The sequence below is a fragment of the Nerophis lumbriciformis genome, linkage group LG04, assembly GCF_033978685.3.
Source record: "Nerophis lumbriciformis linkage group LG04, RoL_Nlum_v2.1, whole genome shotgun sequence".
Classification (NCBI taxonomy): domain Eukaryota; kingdom Metazoa; phylum Chordata; class Actinopteri; order Syngnathiformes; family Syngnathidae; genus Nerophis; species Nerophis lumbriciformis.
Window position 1 is genome coordinate 22,936,012 of NC_084551.2, and position 21,973 is coordinate 22,957,984.

Sequence of the window (21,973 nt, forward strand, 5' to 3'; positions counted from 1 at the left end):
GCACATTTAAACAACAACAATGTTTCCAAAGTGATGCACAAAAATATTAAAAACAAGTTTCAAATACTAACCTTAGCTCTACCAATGAAATAAATACATATAAAACCAATATAAAAATAATAAAAATAAATATGATTAAAAACGATTTTAAAGGGTAAAACCAATGAAAACAATAAATAGAAATAACAATTTAATAACACAGAGGATCACACAACTCACGTAGTGTTAAAAGCCAGAGAATAAAAGTGGGTCTTCAGACGAGACTTAAAACACTCCACTGTGGGAGCAGTAGTAGGCATGCTCCATCTATTGGTATGCCAAATAATCACTTCATTAAAGTAGAGTGTTTTATTTTCCTTAAAACACAGCGTTACTGTTCAAACTGTGTATAATGTCACAGTGCCCAAAAATATTACATACAAAGTACCGATGATTGTCACACACACACACACACACACACACACACACACACACACACACACACACACACACACACACACACACACACGAGTTGTGGTGATATTATCCTCTGCATTTGACCCATCACCCTCACCCCGAGAGGTGAGGGGAGCAGTGAGCAGCAGCGGTGGCCGTGCCCGGGAATCATTTTGATGATTTAACCCCCAATTCCAATGCTGAGTGGCAAGCAGGGAGGTAATGGGTCCCATTTTTATAGTCTTTGGTATGACTCGGCCGATCTCAGGGCGGACACTCTAACCACAAGGCCACTGAGCAGCTAAAAATACTCCACTTTGGGAGCAGTAGTAGGCTTCATCTATTGGTATGCCAAAGAATCACTTTATTTAAGCACAGTGTTTTATTTTCCTTCAAACACAGTGTTACTGTTCAAACTGTGTGTAATGTCACAGTGGCTAAAAATATTACATATGCTTGTTAGATAAAAGCCCTGCCTTGTGTTTAATGAAACCTTAGGCCTACTACGCTGCATTTTAATGCTGGTCATAATGATGGTACTTGGAGAGCCAAGTGTTTTCTGAGGTGGTACTTGGTTTGAGAACCACTGTTTAAGTCTGTTAACAATGTGTACTAGTGATGGGTCCGGCAACACCGATGCATCGGCGCATGCGTCGAGCTCATAGAGCAAAAACCCTGTGTCGGTGCGCTTACCGCTTTTAGAAAGTCACGTGACCGATCATGAGCTGTGTCGCACTGACGCCTCCTCTGTGCCCTGTGATCGGGTCTTTTCTACAGCCGGAGAAATAATAACTAAGAAGAGAAATCGTCTAAAATGTAAAACGTTGGAAAAACAGTTGTTTTTTTATAAAAATGTGTAAAAAAAAAAAAAAAAAAAAATTCCCAGTCCACAAGCATCCTCATTCACAACACGTTCTCTTAGATTTCCATGTTATGATACATGTTCACATTATTTATTGACTGTATATAAAAAAAGATTAAAATATATTTTTATTTTAAATGAAGATATGAAATAATCCTAAATGAAATACAATGACTTGGTTTATATATATATATATATATATATATATATATATATATATATATATATATTATTCTATTGTAATATTGTTCTATTTTGTTTCCTTTTATACCCCCATTATTTACTTTTTACTTTTTAAATTCGATCTCAATTTTGTACACTGCTGCTGGAATTTTAATTTTCCTAAGGGAACTCTCCTGAAGGAATCAATAAAGTACTATCTATCTATCTATTGTATATACTAGGTCAGTGTTTTTCAACCACTGTCTGGTGTGCGTGGGAGATTATCTAATTTCACCTATTTGGGTTGAAAATATTTTTTGCAAACCAGTAATTATAGTCTGCAAATGATGTGTTGTTGTTGAGTGTCGGTGCTGTCTAGAGCTCGGCAGAGTAACCGTGTAATACTCTTCCATATCAGTAGGTGGCAGCCAGTAGCTAATTGCTTTGTAGATGTCGGAAATAGCGGGGAAAGCGTGCATGTAAAAAGGTATCTAATGCTTAAACCAAAAATAAACAAAAGGTGAATGCCCCTAAGAAAAGGCATTGAAGCTTGGAGAAGGCTATGCAGAACGAAACTAAAACTGAACTGGCTACAAAGTAAACAAAAACAGAATGCTGGACAACAGCAAAGACTTACTGTGGAGCAAAGGCGGCGTCCACAATGTACATCCGAACATGACATGACAATCAACAATGTCCCCACAAAGAAGGATAAAAACAACTTAAATGTTCTTGATTGCTAAAACAAAGTTGATGCAGGAAATATCGCTCAAAGGAAGACACGAAACTGCTACAGGAAAATACAAAAAAAAAGGGACAAAAACACCAAAATAGGAGGGCAAGACAAGAACTAAAACACTACACACAGGAAAACAGCAAAAAAAATTCAAAATAATTCAGGGTGTGATGTGACAAGTGGTGATAGTACACCTACTTTGAGACAAGAGCTATAGTGATGCATGCTTGGTTATGGTTTAAAGTCATATCCAACAACAACAACTTTTTACTGCCAACTGAGTTTTGTTTTTGAATGATTTCTGCTGGTGGTGTGCCTCCAGATTTTTTCAACGCAAAAAATGTGCCTTGGCTCAAAAAAGGTTGAAAAACACTGTACTAGGTCATAAAATCAGTGTCAGTTGAGTCGGTCCATAGGTTGCCTGTAGGAATTTTTAATGTCCAGCAGATGTCAGTATTTAGTGACACAGTATCGATACAGTATCAATACAGTTTTGCAATGTGTCGAAACGCTTCATGACGCCTCATCAACCCATTACTAATGTGTACAATAGTCAACGTTGATATCAACCCAATAAGTTGAAACCCGGTGTAAACATTAAGACGGCCTAACACAATCATAAACTAACCTTCCTGTTATAATCGGTACGTAAACAATCGATGAATCCAACTTATTCAATGCTAACCTCGTAAATTAGCTTCCACCAAATGTTAAAAAAACACCCACTCACAAACACGTTGGTTTACATTCTTAAGTCACGCGGTAGAGTTAGCATCACTATTGTTGGACAGGACACACAAACACGAACATTATAAAGGTAACAACTGGGCTACACGACGGAGCAACCGCGAGCTAGCGCTATGTCAACATATTCTGGTTGTCTGACGCTAGCCTCAGCAAAAGGAGTCATTTGATACTCGCCTTTCACGAACCGTATAAAATGCTGTCCTCGGGTAATAGGTCCGGTGACAGCGATGGGAATATCATTTCTTAGGGATAAAAGCCATGTATTTCCGTGGAAAACAATGGAATGATGCTGGACACTTTGCACCTTGACAGAGCTGACAGACCAGGAAACAAAAACTTCCGGGAGTGACGTCACGGCAATAAATATTTCAAAATAAAAGTTCGCCGTGCATGTTGGACAGTGCTGGTGGTGAAAAGCATCGGGATTCAGTAAGTCTTTTGGTTTGTGACTGGTAAAAAGAACAATAATGTAGTTTATATACCTCAAACAGATAGTACAACTATACCTTTTACCTTTAGCTTTTTGTGTGACGTTTTGCTTTTGTGATGTGCTAATCAGTTAGCTAAATAGCTAGCTAACCAGTTAAGAAAAAAAAATATAAAAAGTAGTTTACTTCCAAGGTAACTTTTCTTGTTAATTCAAAACGTCGGTATTATTATATTATTTGTCATTATTGTTGTGTTATGTAACTGGTTAGGGCAGGCGTGTTCAAACTTTTTCCACTGAGGGCTGCATAGGCCTACTGAAAAAAAAAAAATTAAATTAAAATGTATTTTTTATTTTTGTAAAAATGCTATAAAACATACATTTCATCCTTTTCTCTTTACATGGTACATTTTTGGCTCTAACTGTGAGCTGTGAACTCCCAAAGTTGTGAGCTCCCTGGGTTACACTTTGGACAAACCTGGGCTAAGTGATGCCATTACCTTATTCAATGCACTGACCTGTTTTCAATGGAGGTGATGTAGTACAGCATTATTTTTTTCAAGTTGGTATTTAGTTATACTGACAGATAGGTTAATTATAGTATGTTTCAGTTAAATGCAGTGTAGGACATATATCTTCAATAATTCGTGCATTTCGTACCTAATATGCAACTGAAATAGTTTCTTGTTTTGGGTAATCTTATTACAAATGAAAAATGCATTGCTTACTAAACATTGCTTGACTTTATGCTCTAAACCAGTGGTTTTCAAACTTTTTTCACTAAGTACCACCTCAGAAAACACTTGGCTCTCAAAGTACCACTATAATGACAAACAATAATTTACCATTGCATAGTAAGCCTAAATATTCATTAAAACAAGGCAGAGGTTTTATTTAACAACAATATTTTATATTTTGGCTACTGTAACATTACACATGGTTTGAACAGTAACACTGTGTTTGACTATTTCATTAAGTGATTCTTTGACGTGCCACTAGTGGTACCACAGTTTGAGAATAACTGTTCTCAACCATTGGTCCCCGACTTTTGATCTGGAAGAGGGCAGGTTACAGGGGTACACTAGCCATCGGGAGATCTGCAAATGACAGATAAAAATAATAAGTTGTTTACTTTATTGTTAATGTTGTTAATTTGCACCCAAAATAAGTTATTAAACAGTTTGTTTGTCATGTATTGTAATTGTTATTAGTCGCGACCCGACTTCGGATAAGCGGAAGACGATGGATGGATGTATTGTTAATCACCAAAAATATTCATCTAAATGAATTCAGGTTTGAGTCAAACCGTGTTAAAAATGTTTTACACAAATAAAAAAGGGAAAAAAGATAACCACATTGGTATGAGTGAAGACAATCGGTCGGCAACAAGGTGTCCCTTACTTATTTTTCAGAGAGTTGGCAACAAGATGCTGGGATTGACCAGCTTGATGCACATAAACGGGTTATAAAATAGGCTCCTAGTTTGATCAGCAATTGCTATTATAGTATGTTTTTGGTGATACTATGTGATGTTTACGTCCAAGTTCACTGATAAAATATAATGGGTTTCTAGCTCAAAGAGTGAAAATTAACAGTTGTATGTCCTGAAAGAAACTACAGTTCTTGTTGTGATGTAGGTTACCCAGATATTACAGTTTTTATAATGACACCACAAATTCGGAAGGGGGTCCTATAAAGCCTCCTAACGAAACATCCAAAAACTGCCAACAACGCTCCATTTACATGCAGTGACCTGCATATTAACCTGGTATTAGCGACATTGGTATTGTAAGAGCTAACGCAGAAGACATATTTTTAGTAACACGGCACCGTGATCACGGCGATAACATAGCTAGTGCAGTGCCTCTGAGCTTGTAAAAGCTAATGCCAGATTATAACTCATGCCTTGCACCTGTATAGTAGAAGGTTTTGGCCATAAACAGAGAGATTGGTCAACTTTGAAATTCAACTTAGACTTAGGGAGGATTTTTATTTTTTATTTTTTTTATTTTTTATTTTTTTTGTCCTGTCCAGCTTCTCAGGCAAATCATATAGTTGATGTAGATGCCCATGTCGGCTGTTCAGATTTACTTTACAAAAGAGAAGTGTAGGATACTTCTCTTGTTGCCTTATTTGTATTTGACTTTATTAAGTGTATTTATATTATCATTTAGTGCAGCCGGGCCGGAGCAGGAGGGGATAGAAAGAGAAAAAAAAGAAGACAGAGGGGGAATATTGTGGGGACAAGAGGGGGATTAGACAGAGAGACAAAAACAACAACAACAACAACAATAGAGCAACATCAGCAAATATGACATGTACAAATATGATGGTAAAAGTAATAGCAAATAAGCAGTTAGCGAAAAATAAAAAATAATACAGAAATGACAATGAGCATTATTACACTACAAATGGATCAATACAAATACCAATAGAAATAGCGCTATTGATAATGAACAATACCAATAATTTACCTTTATTATCAACAATACAGTTGTTTAAATGCAACAATACATATACGTAATGATAACTTGAGATACGAAAGAATGCAGAAAAATGGAGGGGGAGAAAGAGAAGCAACCTACATTAACCTTGTAGATTGTTATAGTCACAATAGGTTAAGCTTTGTCAGTGTGCCATGTGTTACACCCAGTTTACCCTAGGGCAACAACGTTAATATATGTTTGATGAAACGTGATTATGTGCATGAGTGTAAGTATGCATATGTACTTGTATATGTACAGAATGTGTATATGTGTTTGTACAATGAATGTATATGTACAGAATGTGTATATGTGTTTGTACAGTGAATGTATATGTACAGTATGTGTATGTGTATGTTTGTATATTGAATGTGCGTGTGGATGTACGAACATTAGGTAGGTAAATATGTACTGTATTTGTGTATGTATGTGGGAGCGTAGGTACCTATGTACGTATGTGAGCATATGTGAATTTGCATGTACAATACATTCGACTCCCAGAGTGCGTGGGAGCCAGAGCACGGCCCCATCACCCCCGAGAGCCCAACCCACAAACAGGAGGCGTGGTGCCCAGGGAACCAGGGACCACCGCCCCCACGCAGCCAAGCCGGCCAGCGACAGGAACCCCAGAGCCCGACCCACCGTACCGCCCACAAGGGCCAGCAGAGGACAGGGCACGAGAAAAGCAGGGGACAGCCAGACCCCAAGCCAGCGAGAGACCACACCCCACACGGGCAGAAAGGCGAGACGCCCGCCCGAGGGACCCAGAGACTCCCCGCAACCGGACGGGAAGACCGCCCCCGCCCCACCGGCAACCGGGCCCCCACGAGCCCACCCCCCACCCCCGGAGAGCGCGGCGAGGCCATCCCCCGGCCACCCCACCCAAACCGGCCGCCGCAGGACCACCCAGGCACAGGGCCACGGGAACCACCCACCCCACCCGCAGGGACCCCAACGATGGAGATGGAACAACCAGCAACCGCCCCGCCGAGCCCCCCCCCTGAGGGAGGGGAAAAATTAAAAAATAATATTAATAAAATATATTTAAAAAAAAAATAAAAAAATTAATAAATTAATTAATTTAAAAAAAAAAAAAAAATTAAAAGAAGATCACAGACATGCTGACAAACAAGGTCACTACCCCAGCAACTGGCCGACTCGCAGCACCTCGGAATACCTTGCAGCACCAAGCTACCACAATAGACGCAGGGACTAGGCCCAACAGGCCCCAACCAAGACGGGCACCCGGAAGGGATGGACAGCGGGACCCAGGAGCTCCAGACACGCAGTTCGGATGCAGTAGCCTGAGGCGTCGACCCCCGTCTGACAGGCAGGCCCAGAGCGTACCCCCAGAAATATACATACATACATACATATATACATACACATACACACATACACGTATACATACCCACACATACACATATATACATATACATACACATATGTACACATACACATATATAAACATACATACATACACACACATGTACATACATATACACAGTTCGTCAGCCCCGACAGCCATCACGCGCGCGCGCTGCCACCAGTCACAACATCAGCCACACCCCTGCACCAGACCCAGCAGCCACGGGCGCCCACACCACAAACAAACGGCAGCAGAAACAGCAGCCGCAATAACCCCAGACAGCCAGCACCAGCCAATCAAATCAAAGCGATCAAAAAAAAACTGCGACCAGCAACCACACGCCACCAGGACCACGGAGACCAGCCGGCGCCAGCCCGCCAGTCAGCCCGAAAGCCAACACGCAAACAAGAGACACCAACAACCCCCCCCGACCAAAAGGCCCCCCACCCCAACCCAAACCCGCACAAACACACCACCGCCCAAACAACCGAGACACAGCATCCAGACCAGACACGGGGGCTGCGCCGCCACCACATCAAGTCACCAACAGAGACCCCACAGCGCAAGGTCGGGCCACACGGGCACGGACCCCACCCAACAGGAAGTGAGACCCGCGCGACGCCACACACAAATAAATAATAAGATTAAAAAAAAATAAAAAATAAAAAATAAAATAAAATAAAATAAAATAAAATAATAAATTTAAAAAAATAAAATAAAATAAAATAAAAATAAGTAAATAATAAAAATAAAAATAATAAATACATTAAAAATAAAAAAATATATATAACAATAATAAATGAATAAAAGCCTGGCAGGCCACCAGACCGCAGTCCCCGCCGGCCGACGAGGCAATGAGAGGTGCGCCGAACCCCAAACCCCCCATGCATGTGTACAAGGCCCCCAGAGTGTCTACTGTGTAGTTAAAATTAGGAGGTCAGCCGTTACAGCCGACCTCCAGTCCCTATTGATGTGTGTACTGTAGCGTGAGTGAGATATGTATGCTTGTGGGAACTAATAATGCGATTAAAATTGGGGGACATCAAGGTCATGGTGGGTCCCAACCAAACCAAGCCCCCCAAATCCTCAGTGTCTAATATGCAGCTAAGATTGAGGGATGGACGAGCAGGGGACAAGACAGGAGGACTGGAGCCCCATTGGAGGCATCCTCAACCCCCCGCCATGCCTCCCCGCAGGACAATCCCCAAAGTCCTATATATGTGTGACTGTGTGCGCTATAAGTAGGAGGAGTAGAGGGCCCGGACATCCCCCCAGTCCACGCGGCCGACAACCAGGAACTACGGCCAGGAGGCCGCCACCCCCCGCCACAGCCGGTGACCCACACCAGACCACTTTAACGTGACGCCACGCGAACCCTCCCCCCCGCCAAACAAAGCCAGCCCCCGCCCGCCCCAACCCAACCCTGCAGAGCCCATACCGGCAACCAAACGCAGAAAAACCGCACAGCCCCCACGCCCAATGCAAACACCGCATCCCGGCCATCCACACAGCAACGTGCCCATACGAGTCCCGGCCAGGGGAAGGAGCCCCCCAACGGGGGAAGAAGCCAATGCATCCCGTCCGCCCGCCAGCCCCCAAACCAGCCGGCAAGCCAACGCCAGCCAGCCCCACAACCCCACAAGCGCACAGACACCAGCCACAGTCCCCCAACCACTCCAACCCAACTTAGGGAGGATTTTGATGGGAAGATGCGACAAGATGCTCGTTATTCCCACAAAGGTAAAATTATGCTGAATTCATCATCTAAACGGGGAGCTCAAGTCTTGTGCTGAAAGATATAAACATTCCATCAGTCGGCGTCACAGTGAGTGCGGACATTGTATTTGAAGTGATTGGTTTAATACAAACCCAAAAACCAGTGAAGTTGGCACATTGTGTAAATCGTAAATAAAAACAGAATACAATGATTTGCAAATCCTGTTCAACCTATATTCAATTGAATAGACTGCAGAGACAAGATACTTAACGTTCGAACTGGAAAACTTTGTTATTTTTGCAAATATTAGCTCATTTGGTATAGGGATGTCCCGATCCGATATTTGGATCGGCTGCCGATATTTGCCAAAAATTGCGTATCGGCAAGGCATGGGAAAATGCCGATCCAGATCCAGTTGAAAAAAAAACTCCGGTCCGTGTTTTCCAACGCACCTATTTAAATAATACATTCCACTTTTCTGCTGCTCCGTAATTTCATTCCGCATTTTCTAGCACACCTTCAACACATCCACAGCTGCTGGCATTACACTGCAGGCTCTTCTCACTCTTTCCTGTGTCTCCCTCTCACAGACAGCAAGCGCACTTTCTTACACACGTCACATACTGTCACGTCATACGTCACATACGTATACGTCCTCCCCGAGCAGAGAGGTATCAGCATGGCTAACGTTAGCTGTGATGCTAGCGCAGCCGTGCGAGCAACGCTCCCTCAAGCGTCCTCTGCGCATAGCAATTATATGCCACGCACAAAATCAAATAAAAAAATAAGCGCATAACAATTTTCGACATACGGACACGACAGAGAAAACAGTTTTCGTCATCATTGTTCAAATATAGTAACGTCTGTCGAGACGCTTATCTCCATTCGGTGCCACACGTCCACACCATCAAAATGCTGAGGCAAACATTTCCACATCAACACCGTATGAAAAAATTAGTGATTTTTTTAGTTGTGATTTCCTTCTCTGCATGAAAGTTTAAAAGTAGCATATATTAATGCAGTATGAAGAAGAATGTTTTAATGTAGACATGCAAGCCTTGAAAGAAAATGTTGAAAATCAAGACTACATTTCCTGCAAATGGGTGCATTTCTACCCTATATTTTAACTTTAGATTTATTCTCATATCAAACTCTTTTGGCTGTCTTTTTGACACTTACATCCGGCGCCCCCCTCCACACCTTGGATTATAAATAATGTAAATAATTCAATGTGATTATCTTGTGTGATGACTGTATTATGATGATAGTATATCTGATAGTATATATCTGTATCATGAATCAATTTAAGTGGACCCCGACTTAAACAAGTTGAAAAACTTATTCGGGTGTTACCATTTAGTGGTCAATTGTACGGAATATGTACTTCACTGTGCAACCTACTAATAAAAGTCTCAATCAATCAATCAAAACACATAGAATCATCATACTGCTGTGATTATATGCATCAAGTGTTCATTCAAGGCTAAGGCAAAATATCGAGATATATATTGTGTATCGCAATATGGCCTTAAAATATCGCAAAATTAAAAAAAGGCCATATCGCCCAGCCCTAGTTCAATGATGCCATTTCTGTTTGTCATGTATAATTTTGTCTATTTTGTCTTTATCCTTGAATAAACAGGTCAGTTTCTTGTTACCAACCATTGTGTATTATTCAAACTCCCCTAATTCAGCTGGCTAGTTGTTATCAAGAGTACTAAATCCCTTTTCAACATGATTCTGACAACTAAGTAGGCTAAATAACTTTAAACTTTAATACATGCTCGGATAGGCCAGTATCGGTCAGTATCGGTATCGGTCAGTATCGGTATCGGATCGGAAATGCAAAAACAATATCGGTATCGGATCGGAAGTGCAAAAACCTGGATCCGGACATCCCTAATTTGGTATTTGATGCCTGCAACATGTTTAAAAAAAGCTGGCCAATTGGCAAAAAAGACTGAGAAAGTAGAGGAATGCTCATCAAATATTTATTTGGAAAACCCCACAGGTAAACAGACTAATTGGGAAAAGGTGGGTGCCATGATTGGGTATAAAAGCAGCTTCCATGTGTCATGATCCGTGGTCCGGATCATGTTTTGTTTAGTTATGTTCTGTTAGTTTTGGAGTTCTTTAGTTCCCGTTTAGGCTTCCTTGTTTTTTTTGCCACCATAGCGACTTATTGTGTTCACCTGTCTCTGATTAGTGCTCGCCCGCTCACATGCTTCCCGAGCACTAATCAGAGGCATTATTTAAGTTACCTTTGCCAGTCAGTCGGGCTGGCTTCATTGATTATGTCACACTGTTTACGTCACGTTCTGACCAAGTAAGTTTCCTTGTCCATGCCATAGCTTCTGCTAAATAGTAGCTCCATGTGTTTTAGGCATGCTTGCCTTTTTGTTGTGTTGTTTGTGTTTTGGTAGTTGAGTGATTTATGTTAATAAATCCAATCCTACTTTTACGCCTTCGTCCGGAGCCGTCTTTTGCATTGAGAGAACGAACCGCAGCAAGCTGCATAACCGTCCACGTGACACCATGAAATGCTTACCGTAGTCATTCACAAACAAGGATGAGGCGAGGGTCACCACTTTGTGAACAAATGCGTGATCAAATTGTCGAACAGTTTAAAAACAACATTTCTCAACCAGCTATTGCAAATAATTTAGGGATTTCACCATCTACGGTCTGTAATATCATCAAAAAGTTCAGAGAATCTGGAGAAATCACTGCACGTCCCATTGAATGCTCGTGATCTTAGATCCCTCAGGCAGTACTGCATCAAAAAGCGACATCAGTGTGTTAAGGATATCACCACATGGGCTAAGGAACACTTCAGAAAACCACTGTCAGTAACTACAGTTTACATAGTACAGTTTGTACAGATGTAGCGCTACATCTGTAAGTGCAAGTTAAAACTCTACTATGCAAAGCAAAAGCCATTTATCAACAACATCCAGAAACGCCGCCGGCTTCGTTGGGCCCGAGCTCATCTAAGAAAGATGGACTGATGCAAAGTGTAAAAGTGTTCTGTGATCTGACGAGTCCACATTTCAAATTGTTTTTGGAAACTGTGGACGTTGTGTCCTCCGGAACAAAGAGGAAAAAAAACATTCGGATTTTTCTCGGCGTAAAGTTCAAAAGCCAGCCTCTGTGATGGTATGGGGGTGTATTAGTGCCCAAGGCATGGGTAACTTACACATCTGTGAAGGCACCATTAATGCTGAAAGGTACACACAGGTTTTGGAGCAACATATGTTGCCATCCAAGCGACGTTATCACGGACGCCCCTGCTTATTTCAGCAAAACAATGCCAAGCCACGTGTTACAACAGTGTGGCTTCATAGTAAACGAGTGCGGGTACTAGACTGGCCTGTCTGTAGTCCAGACCTGTCTCCAATTTCAAAAGGGGTGGCGCATTATGAAGCGTAAAATACCACAACGGAGACCCTGGACTGTTGAACAACTTAAGCTGTACATCAAGCAAGAATGGGAAATAATTCCACCAGAAAAGCTTCAAAAATTTGTCTCCTCAGGTCCCAAACATTAACTGAGTATTGTTAAAAGGAAAGGCCATGTAACACAGTGGTAAAAATGCCCCCGTGCCAACTTTTTTGCAATGTGCAAATTTTGCAAAAATAAGTTTCTCAGTTCAAACATTGAATCTCTTGTTTTTGCAGTTTATTCAATTGAATATAAGTTGAAAAGGATTTGCAAATCATTGTATTCTGTTTTTATTTACAAATTACACAAGGTGCCAACTTCACTGGTTTCGTGTTTTGTATGTTTGTAGTTTGTATTTCTTGTTTAGCACTTATCAGTATTGCTACATCATGCTTTGTGTTTCACTAGAGCTGGATCTGCTATCACTCAGCATCTAAAACCTGTAGGATTTCCTCTCTATTTTCAGGCTCAAAAATATATGGTTCTGGATCATCATTTGTCCCAAAGTAATCTATGTAGTTTGTCATGAAGTCTGTCATGATTAGAGTTAGAGTTGTTGTTGAAGGAAATAGTGATGTGCTCTGTGATATCAATGCACCCAAAAAAAGTTCCGGCAATGCGTAAAATGACTAAATTGCGGTAAATGTCTTTATGAATGTGCCTGTTACGACATTACATACAGTATGTACCTAACGCATGTATATAAAATGTTGTTTGTTTTTAGAACGCTTTATAGGCGGAATAGATTGGACCCCAACTACCTGCATTGTTAGCAGTCTCTTAATAGTGTTTTTTTTATGATTTAAAATTCACAAAATAAGACAAATATGTGTTCTTGTTTCACATTGTGATTGTGAATGATAGACAAAATTCCTCAAAAAACTGCAGTTCAATTTTAATGCGGCCCTGTCAGAGAGGCACGTTCTAAACTTCACAGCAATCCAATGTACTAAAGTTTAAAACAAGGAGAAGCAAAAGCAACACAAAGAAAAAAATCGAAACAAAGCAGAATCACATTTAAAAAATATACAAAAAATACAAACTGAATACTGAATCCACATCATGAGCCTGGAGTTTGTTTTTCTTAGAGAACATGTGTGATTGACAGGGCATAGCATGTTTTACCATCTATTTTAGACTTAGACTTTGACTTCCTTTTTTATTGTCATTCACATTTGAACTTTACAGTACAGATAAGAATGACATTTCGTTGCATTAGCTCATGGTAGTGCAGGATAAAATAGCAATAAGGTGCAGATATAAATACATAGATTACTGTACAGATAAATATATTGCACTTTTGCACATGCATCCATGTTTATTGATGTATGTTATATTGTCTTTATATTCCAGGGAGTTAATCCATTTTTGGGGGGAATTGAGGGGATTATTATGATGCGTTCATTTTGCAATAGAGCCTAGTTTTGGTAGTGGTCAGTACCAAAAATCCAGTGTTATACAAGTAATTATTAATTGCTTGCAAATGGCAACAATGTCTTCAAAGTCCTTGTGGAAAAGTTTGGATAGTTCCTTAAAATGACTGAACAACTGTTCCGCCCAAGGGGCTGGTGATCCCTGCTCCAAGTTGTTTGGATACTGCAGTATTTGTTATACTCATATCAGAGCTTTTGTTTTGATGTAAGAATCAGTGTAGGTGGAAAAGTGATGCAGAGTCTTATGTAAAAATTTCACCAACCACATTTTACTTGGCAGAACTTTAAAAAGAAAACTCAGTTACAGCCAGCATGTCCAATTAATACAATTTTTCAAAGGTCAGACTGACTAGTGACATTTAAGAAAGGCTACCATTATTGCTAAGTTCATTGATGTACTTAATGTACTGATATTTGATAAGGGGATTTAGAAGTACTGTATGATATTTATAACTTTACTTTTCTGCAGACTGTCCAAATCATTTCTGAAGAGTTGTGGCATATTTCTCCTTTTGAAGGACATACAGTAGATGAATGCAAACCAAGGTCCGTACTTATGGCTGTGGAAAAGGCTGCAAAGATACCAGACATCAGATGTCGAGAGGACCGCGAGAGACTCTACTCAAGGACTCTTAAGTGTAAGGCCAACACTTGTAATTTACACTCATGATTTACTCTCTGCAATTTATGTTTACATTCCCTTGTGACATACCTGTCACCCCTTTAAGAACAATCAATAATTTAGATGTTCTTGAAGGCAAATAAAAAATGACAGTCATATTGTTTGACCCTTAATAGTTTATGAAAGCATATAAAAAACACTGAGTGCTGCTGAGACAGCTGTGGTCCAAAGGCCTAAATTAAAGGTGCAATGTTTTGTCCTGAACTTAACATGACAGATCAGTTTGAAGTAGGGATGTGACGATAAGAAAATTTTATATCACGTTTTTTGTGACCAAAATTATCCCGGTTATCATTATTATTATCGTGGTATTGTGGAATGTGCTCAAAAAGTACTTCTACACAGAATGAAATATTTTGACCAAGTTTTTTTTTTTAAATAACTAAAACAAATACATAGCCTATATTATATAAGTTTAGATTGGGGTATGTCATTTCTTGATAGGGAAATACATTAATGTCTCTTGCATTCATGTTAAAATGTATGATATGATAGGATATACTTTATTTTTCCCACAGTGGGGAAATTATGTGGTTGCAGTGCAGATACAAAAGTCCACAAAAAATAATGTGAAATCTGAAAACTAGAGGAAAACATCAAAGAACACAAAGGAGCACAGAACAACCAGCTGCCACTTCAGCGGCACCATTTGTACATCCATCCATCTATCCATCCATCCATTTTCTACCACTTGTCCCTGTCGGGGTCGCGGGGGGTGCTGGAGCCTATCTCAGCTGCATACGGGCGGTAGGCGGGGTACACTCTGGACAAGTAGCCACCTCATCGCAGGGCTAACACAGATAGACAGACAACATTCACACTCACATTCACACACTAGGGCAAATTTTAGTGTTGCCAATCAACCTATCCCCAGGTGCATGTCTTTGGAGGTGGGAGGAAGCCAGAGTACCAGGAGGGAACCCACGCAGTCACAGGGAGAACATGCAAATTCCACACAGAAAGATCCCTAGCCCAGGATTGAACCCAGCACCTTCGTATTGTAAGGCACACGTACTAACCTCTGTACCACCATGCTGCCCCCATTTGTACATACAGCTACAAAATTAAAACACAACAAAACAACAAAAAATTAGCAATAAATAATACGTACTGCATACATATGATTGCACCATGCATAGAACAACAACAACAACAAAAAACACAATTTCAACACCAACACACCACGGTGGCCTCTGGGGTGCTTCATGCCTTCATCTGCCAGGGTAGGGGGCTGCACGGCCAGAGACAGGAACAGACCCAACAAAGTAACCAAGAGAGCCGACTCCGTCCTAGGCTGCTCATTAGCTTCCGGTCAATGTCCTGTTCGCGCGGATGAGCGAGAATCCGTCTCGAGGAAATTAAGTGTCCGATACATGCTCATCCCGACGCACAACGCTAGCTCCGCAGCCCTTTCTCTTCGTCCGCATGTTCTCCGGTCAGCAGCTGGTCTACAGTGCAAACATGGCAATGGCCAAAAGGTTCCCCCAGGCAGATCCTTAAAATCACAAAAAGCACCAAAATGCACTACAGAAGTCACGAAAGTACCACCCCTTGTTGCGCAGTTTCAAAAGGGCTTGAACCAAAAGGCAAACTAAAACAAAACACATGAAAACAAGAGGGAAACATCAAGAACACAAAAGGAGGAAACACAAGAGCAGAGTCCGTGAGTTCATCAAGGTGTGGTTATCAGTCACGTTTTTTCTAGAATTTTAATTTAAAATGATAATACTAACCGTTGGGAGTTTTACTGCAGTTATCATTAATACCGTATATCGTTACATCCTTAGTTTGAAGTATTCAAATCAATCAATCAATCAATCAATCAATGTTTATTTATATAGCCCTAAATCACAAGTGTCTCAAAGGGCTGCACAAGCCACAACGACATCCTCGGTACAAAGCCCACATAAGGGCAAGGAAAAACTCACCCCAGTGGGACGTCGATGTGAATGACTATGAGAAACCTTGGAGAGGACCGCATATGTGGGTAACCCCTCCCCTCTAGGGGAGACCGAAAGCAATGGATGTCGAGTGGGTCTGACATAATATTGTGAGAGAAATAATAACAGTTGTATGTGAGTCATTGGATGTGTTGCATTACATTTTTTGATGTGTGTCCTTAACTTGAATGAACATTGAGGAAAGTCTATTACCTCAATAAAAGTTACTCAGATTTTATTTTTAAATGTTAAAGAATGAGCTGGATTACTATATGTTGCCAATGTAATTACAGTGTTGTGGGAGGCTAAGCTGCTGATGAAAGAAATGGAGAATGTGTTGCAACAGTGGGCACCAGCCAGACCATCTCACCGAAGAAGAAGCAGCAGACTGGTATTTGTGTCTTTTATTTTTAACTACAATTACAGTGAAACCCAAACAATGTTGAACCACTTAAAAACTGAAAATGTTTGTACTTTTTTTAAAGAAAAATATTCCTCAAAGGTTTGCACAAAAACATGAAGGTAGAAATGTGCGTGATATCACGTGACATTAGCAGATCGTGCAAGACTTTTAGCTTCTTAGTTGCCTTTTTTGTGTTGTTTATCTGTGTGGCAAAGATAATAAATATTATTATGACTGTGTCATAGGGGTAGTTTGGCAATAAAAGTAATTAATATCTTTTTTTTCGGCTTCTCCGTCTAATAGGTTTAAATCAACAATAACAATTTAAAGGGGCAACCTTTCCTCTATACCCTAATCACCATTTTAATTGTGTGTCTTCAAAGATATTAAGATAGTTTGGCCCTTGAACTTATAATTAATTAACATTATTTGTTATGAAGGATGTTCTGATCAGAATGTTTAGCCTCCGACCCGATTTTGAGTCACCATTCAATATTTTGTGATGTTAGTATAAATGATAGAACTGAAAATGTTATTCAGTAAAGACAATAACACATTTTATAAAGCTTATTTCATCCATCCATCCATCCAGCAATCCATTTTCTATACGGCTCACCCTCATTAGGGTCGGGGAGTACACTGGATATTATTCGAGCTGACTTCCCTAAACTGGTCACTAGCCAGTCACATGACACAACAAACAATCATTTATACTCACATTCATACCTATGGACAATTTCGAGTCTCCAATTAACCGGACATGCATATTTTCAGAATGTGGGAGGAAGCCGCAGAACCCGTAGAAAACCCATTTACACACAGGGAGGACATGCAAACTCCACACATTCATTAAACTTACACTTTGCTAGCATTATTGTAAAACAGATTATATATTCAATTTGTAAATTCTACATACCAACCATTGGATCCCATTTAAATTATTAGGTTTTTTTCCCTGAAAGCCCTCCTGTATCCAGGGACATATTCCCTGTAATTTTGTAATAATAGTGTTAAGAAAAATATTGTTTTAATCATTTTGGTGTCGATCATATACTGATGCAATACTAGATATCAATACTATCAATATTTGATCGATCACCGTACTTTACATTGAAGCTTTAGCGGTTAGCATATCTTCAGGCGTCGTCCTGCTCGGTGTGTAGCATGCTTAACCATTCATTGTCCTCTAGTCCTACAGTGATAATTGTACTTATAAGAAACAACATTTATTTGCACCATTAAGGCATGGATTGGTAACTTAAACGCGGTTTCGCACTGTGGATGGGACAACATTTACGTTTCAGCTTGTTGCTCTCACATTGTATTTGGTTGTCTGGCGAGTCATGCACTCTCCTGGAATACCAGCAAGTTCCATTGCACATTGAAAGAAATCTGACGGACAAGTTTAGCTGAATGTTTTGAAAGTTTCCTTGGTCAAGTGCAGGGGTCCTCAATTACACTTGTTTAAGGGCTAACATTTTTCTGAGAAACTATAAGGGTCAGTATCGTTAAAAATAAATAAATAGTATAAATAGAACTAAAACAATACAAACATTTTTAAAATAAAAAAACAATAATTCTGTATTGACACATGTCTATTGACCCTGACTGGGATTTGAAACCCTTGCGGGTCTCCTTATTCAGAGAGCAAATGTTATTACCTATTGAGCAATTCTAACGCGTAAATGACAAGTGTGGGCACATCATTGTCACTACTGCAAATGCTGTATGGGGTAGTAATTTTTATAGCAATAGGTTATTTGCATTCTTACCCATGAAGTACTTACATCTATGTTGGTGCAACATGTGTACTGTTGGGACAGGTTCATGAGGAGGTTCTGGCCTGCATAGACGAGGGTGAGACCTTGGTCATCGACGGATTCAGGTTTGAGAGTGCGACCAGCAGGGAGGACTTGATAAATGACTGTCGCCATGGTGATGCATGATTGATGTCTACCTCAGTCATTTCGCCACAGGAAGTCAGTAAGGTCAAACATTCTGAAGGAGTAAGGCTGGCAGACGGAGAGCCTACAAATGACATGTTGAAGCGGTGCGAAGAAGGCTAATGACTGGCATCTGTTTGACACCATAGTGTTTGGTAGTCCTTTCAGAAGACAATTTATAGGTAGCTGCTAATTAATTCTTACTTTACAAATTAAAAGAATCGTTAGTATGAAATATTTTGTTAGTTTTCAATTGCCGTATTAGTCATAAATTAGATTTTTATTGGCGACTCTGATTATAGTGTCGTGTAAAACGTTCTGACTTTGTTCAAGGTTGTCCAGCACACATTATTATAGAAATAAATGCCAGTTTTATGTTTTTTACCATATTTTATTATTTTATGGGTCATTTACATCTTTAAGTGACCATATACAACAGTTATCAACAGACTGTTAAGTGCGCTCACAATAAACCGTTGCAAAGTTATTTTTGTGTCATTATATATCAAACATACAATGCTGTGTTTGCATTGTGACAGGGTTATGTCCCTTGTGAAGGGAAATAAACATCAATTATTTGGAGTAGTACATTATCAAGTGCATTATATTATTAGAATACTGTGTGCATGTATATTTTACAAAAGTTGTTTAAAATCCAAAATTTATTATTACTAGTTCAATGTCAGAATTGGATATTGACTATTCGATATCTGTGCGTACATGTAACATATTAAAAATACAGCAGCCCGTCATGAATGTCTGCTACACAATTAAACCTAGGAGTTTGCAAAGCATTCACATACTAAAGAGACCGACATGTGAATGCAAATAGTCTCTTCATTATCAGCAAGGGCTTATTTGGAGTGCTCAAGAATAGGTTTCGCGGTATGAGCTCTGTAACAACAGATTACAGAAAGAATGGTCACTTAAAATCTTAATTGGTTCCACATTAAACAAATGCACAACATTCAATCATACATACATTAATTTCTACTGCACAGGTATAGTATGTTACAGAAACATACTTTCCCCTCACCTTTGTCAGTATAGATTATTTTGCAGATGCAAATTTCCTACCATTTTCAAAAAGCAGAGTGTATGATGAGTTTTGCATGTGTTGAATTAGATAAGATGTCATGTTGTTGTCATTTTTAGCTACATTATTTATTTATCAGCTCATGTAATTAGTTGGTGATCAGAAAGGACATAACCAGAGGAATTTTGAACCATTATTATTCAGAATTATTAATCTGTTGCACAGTTTTTAATATATATTTGTTTACAATTGCACAACTATACTATATATCAAAAGTAATGTTATGTACGGATTTTTGCTGTGTTGTTTTGTAAACATCCCTCGCCAAATCATCTATGTCATATCGATTCCCACCAGAAGAGGATGCTGTTTTGTTGTTCTCTCAGCTTTTCCTTTTCATTTGCATTTGACTCTCATGTCACATATAACATATTGCAATGGGCTTTATGAACATCACTTAGTGTGGAGCTAAGACACAAAACCAACATGCGTTATTTATACTCATAACTATAATTATTGATCATCAACAGATGTATACAGTTAATAGTGGGCCACTATATAACTCTTATGATCCTACTCTCTGCAACATTGTTGCGCCATTGACAAGCTATCATCAATGTTGCAAGCAGGATATTCATACAGCCTATCACAACACTGTCTTATAGTTATAGCTATTCTTGCATATATTCTGGGACATGCCCTATTTGTTACCTATTTGGACTGATTTATACACTCACTGACCACTTGATTAGGAACACCTAAAATGAGTTAGTCATTTATTTAATTGCTTTGATAATACAAAACAATTGGAGTCTTTTTTACCTTACTACATTTGTATAGCTGTGCTCCATGAACTCATACTTTGTATGAATTCAATTGCACACCTCTGTTTAGTCTTAAATCCAGTTTAGAGATTGTTTGGATGTATAATCCTCCATATTGGCAGCAACATTCATTAATGTATTCATTATAGTAGAGCATTGAAACACCAGTATTGCATTTGACAACAACAAAAAGACAACAACCCACACTGGCTTCCTTGCTGAAAAACATGGTAGCAACATGCTTCTGCCAGCTCACAATCGTCCCCACTTCCCAGTGTGGTGATTCCCAGTACTACAAGACACTCTGGACTGCAGAGTCTACAGCGTCTCTTTTTCATTGTATACACCGATTATCAAGAATAATGACGTTACCCTTGCATGAAAAACATTAAATAAGTTGTATGTCCTACAGTGTACAATCAATTGACGAAATTCACGGTGTAAAAATGTCCCTGCAAACATTACTTTGACATTTTGACAAGCAGACAGTCGGTAAGCAACGCACGCACACATACACATGCACGCACGCGCACACACTCAAAAACGAGAAAAGGCAAGACGAGCCTCATGTTAGGTTTGTGTGCAAACTTAGTGCTGTTTACTCAAATAATTGTTAAAAAAAAATTGTAATCATACATACAATACATTTGTAACACAGTTCAATGGACAAATAATAATCATTACATGGTTTATTATTTTTTATTTTTTATTTTTTATCATAACAACTGAAGCTCAGCCACACCTGCCAAACCTGACCGTACGTCCCTTGTGTGATGACACTAAAATCACATGAACCTCTGAACCATATTCAGTAATTGTGTTTATTTTTATTTTTCTATTTTATGTATCTTAATAAGGGACTGCATTGTGGCAACATTGTGCTTATTTGAGAGCCCCGCATTAATGACAAAGGCTGTCCGCTTCTATCACTAGGAATGCATTTTGAAAACAGCCATAGGATCTTTGTGATTCTTCCCAGTATTGTTGCAATTACTGGCGCATGGTGAAACATGTCATGCAGTCAGAGAGTTTTATCATTGTGCTAAATTCATATTGTGCTTCAAAACGCTTTGGAAAAGGATTGCACTTGCTTTAAGACTCTGAAGTGGTACGATGTAATCAGCAACATTAGACAACACAGAGGTCAGATGGGTGCTGGTACAGCAGAGGGTATCAATCTCGACCCACACAGGCTTGTTGCAACAGACCGTCCAAGGCCCTGCCTTTGTTTTTGCTGAGCCAATTAGAGGGAGATAGCATCTGCAGAGAAAAGAGAACAATGGCTTCTTCATTTAGTTTGAGTCTGTTGTCAGTATATGTGTTTCTTTGTTGT

The 21,973-nt window shown here is 39.6% G+C and overlaps 1 protein-coding gene and 1 long non-coding RNA gene across 5 annotated transcripts in view; one reads left to right on the top strand and one right to left on the bottom strand.

Moving 5' to 3' along the window:
* Positions 1-3,277, bottom strand: part of azi2 (5-azacytidine induced 2) — a 20,295-nt gene extending 17,018 nt beyond the window's left edge. For 2 of the 3 annotated variants that reach the window (XM_061950852.1, XM_061950838.1), the window contains exon 1: positions 3,117-3,277. The gene's annotated coding sequence lies outside the window, so the exon portion shown is untranslated. The remainder of the gene's footprint in view (positions 1-3,116) is intronic. The other variant, XM_061950846.1, reaches the window with a different exon arrangement.
* LOC140678742 (uncharacterized) lies at positions 3,255-19,267 on the top strand. 2 transcript variants are annotated; one of them, XR_012050357.1, is made up of 4 exons: positions 3,255-3,371; positions 14,331-14,450; positions 16,728-16,825; positions 18,661-19,267. It is a non-coding gene; the product is annotated as an uncharacterized lncRNA (long non-coding RNA). The 2 variants fall into 2 exon arrangements; XR_012050358.1 differs by lacking the exon at positions 3,255-3,371 and adding an exon at positions 11,225-11,264.
* Positions 19,268-21,973: the final 2,706 nt, after the last annotated feature.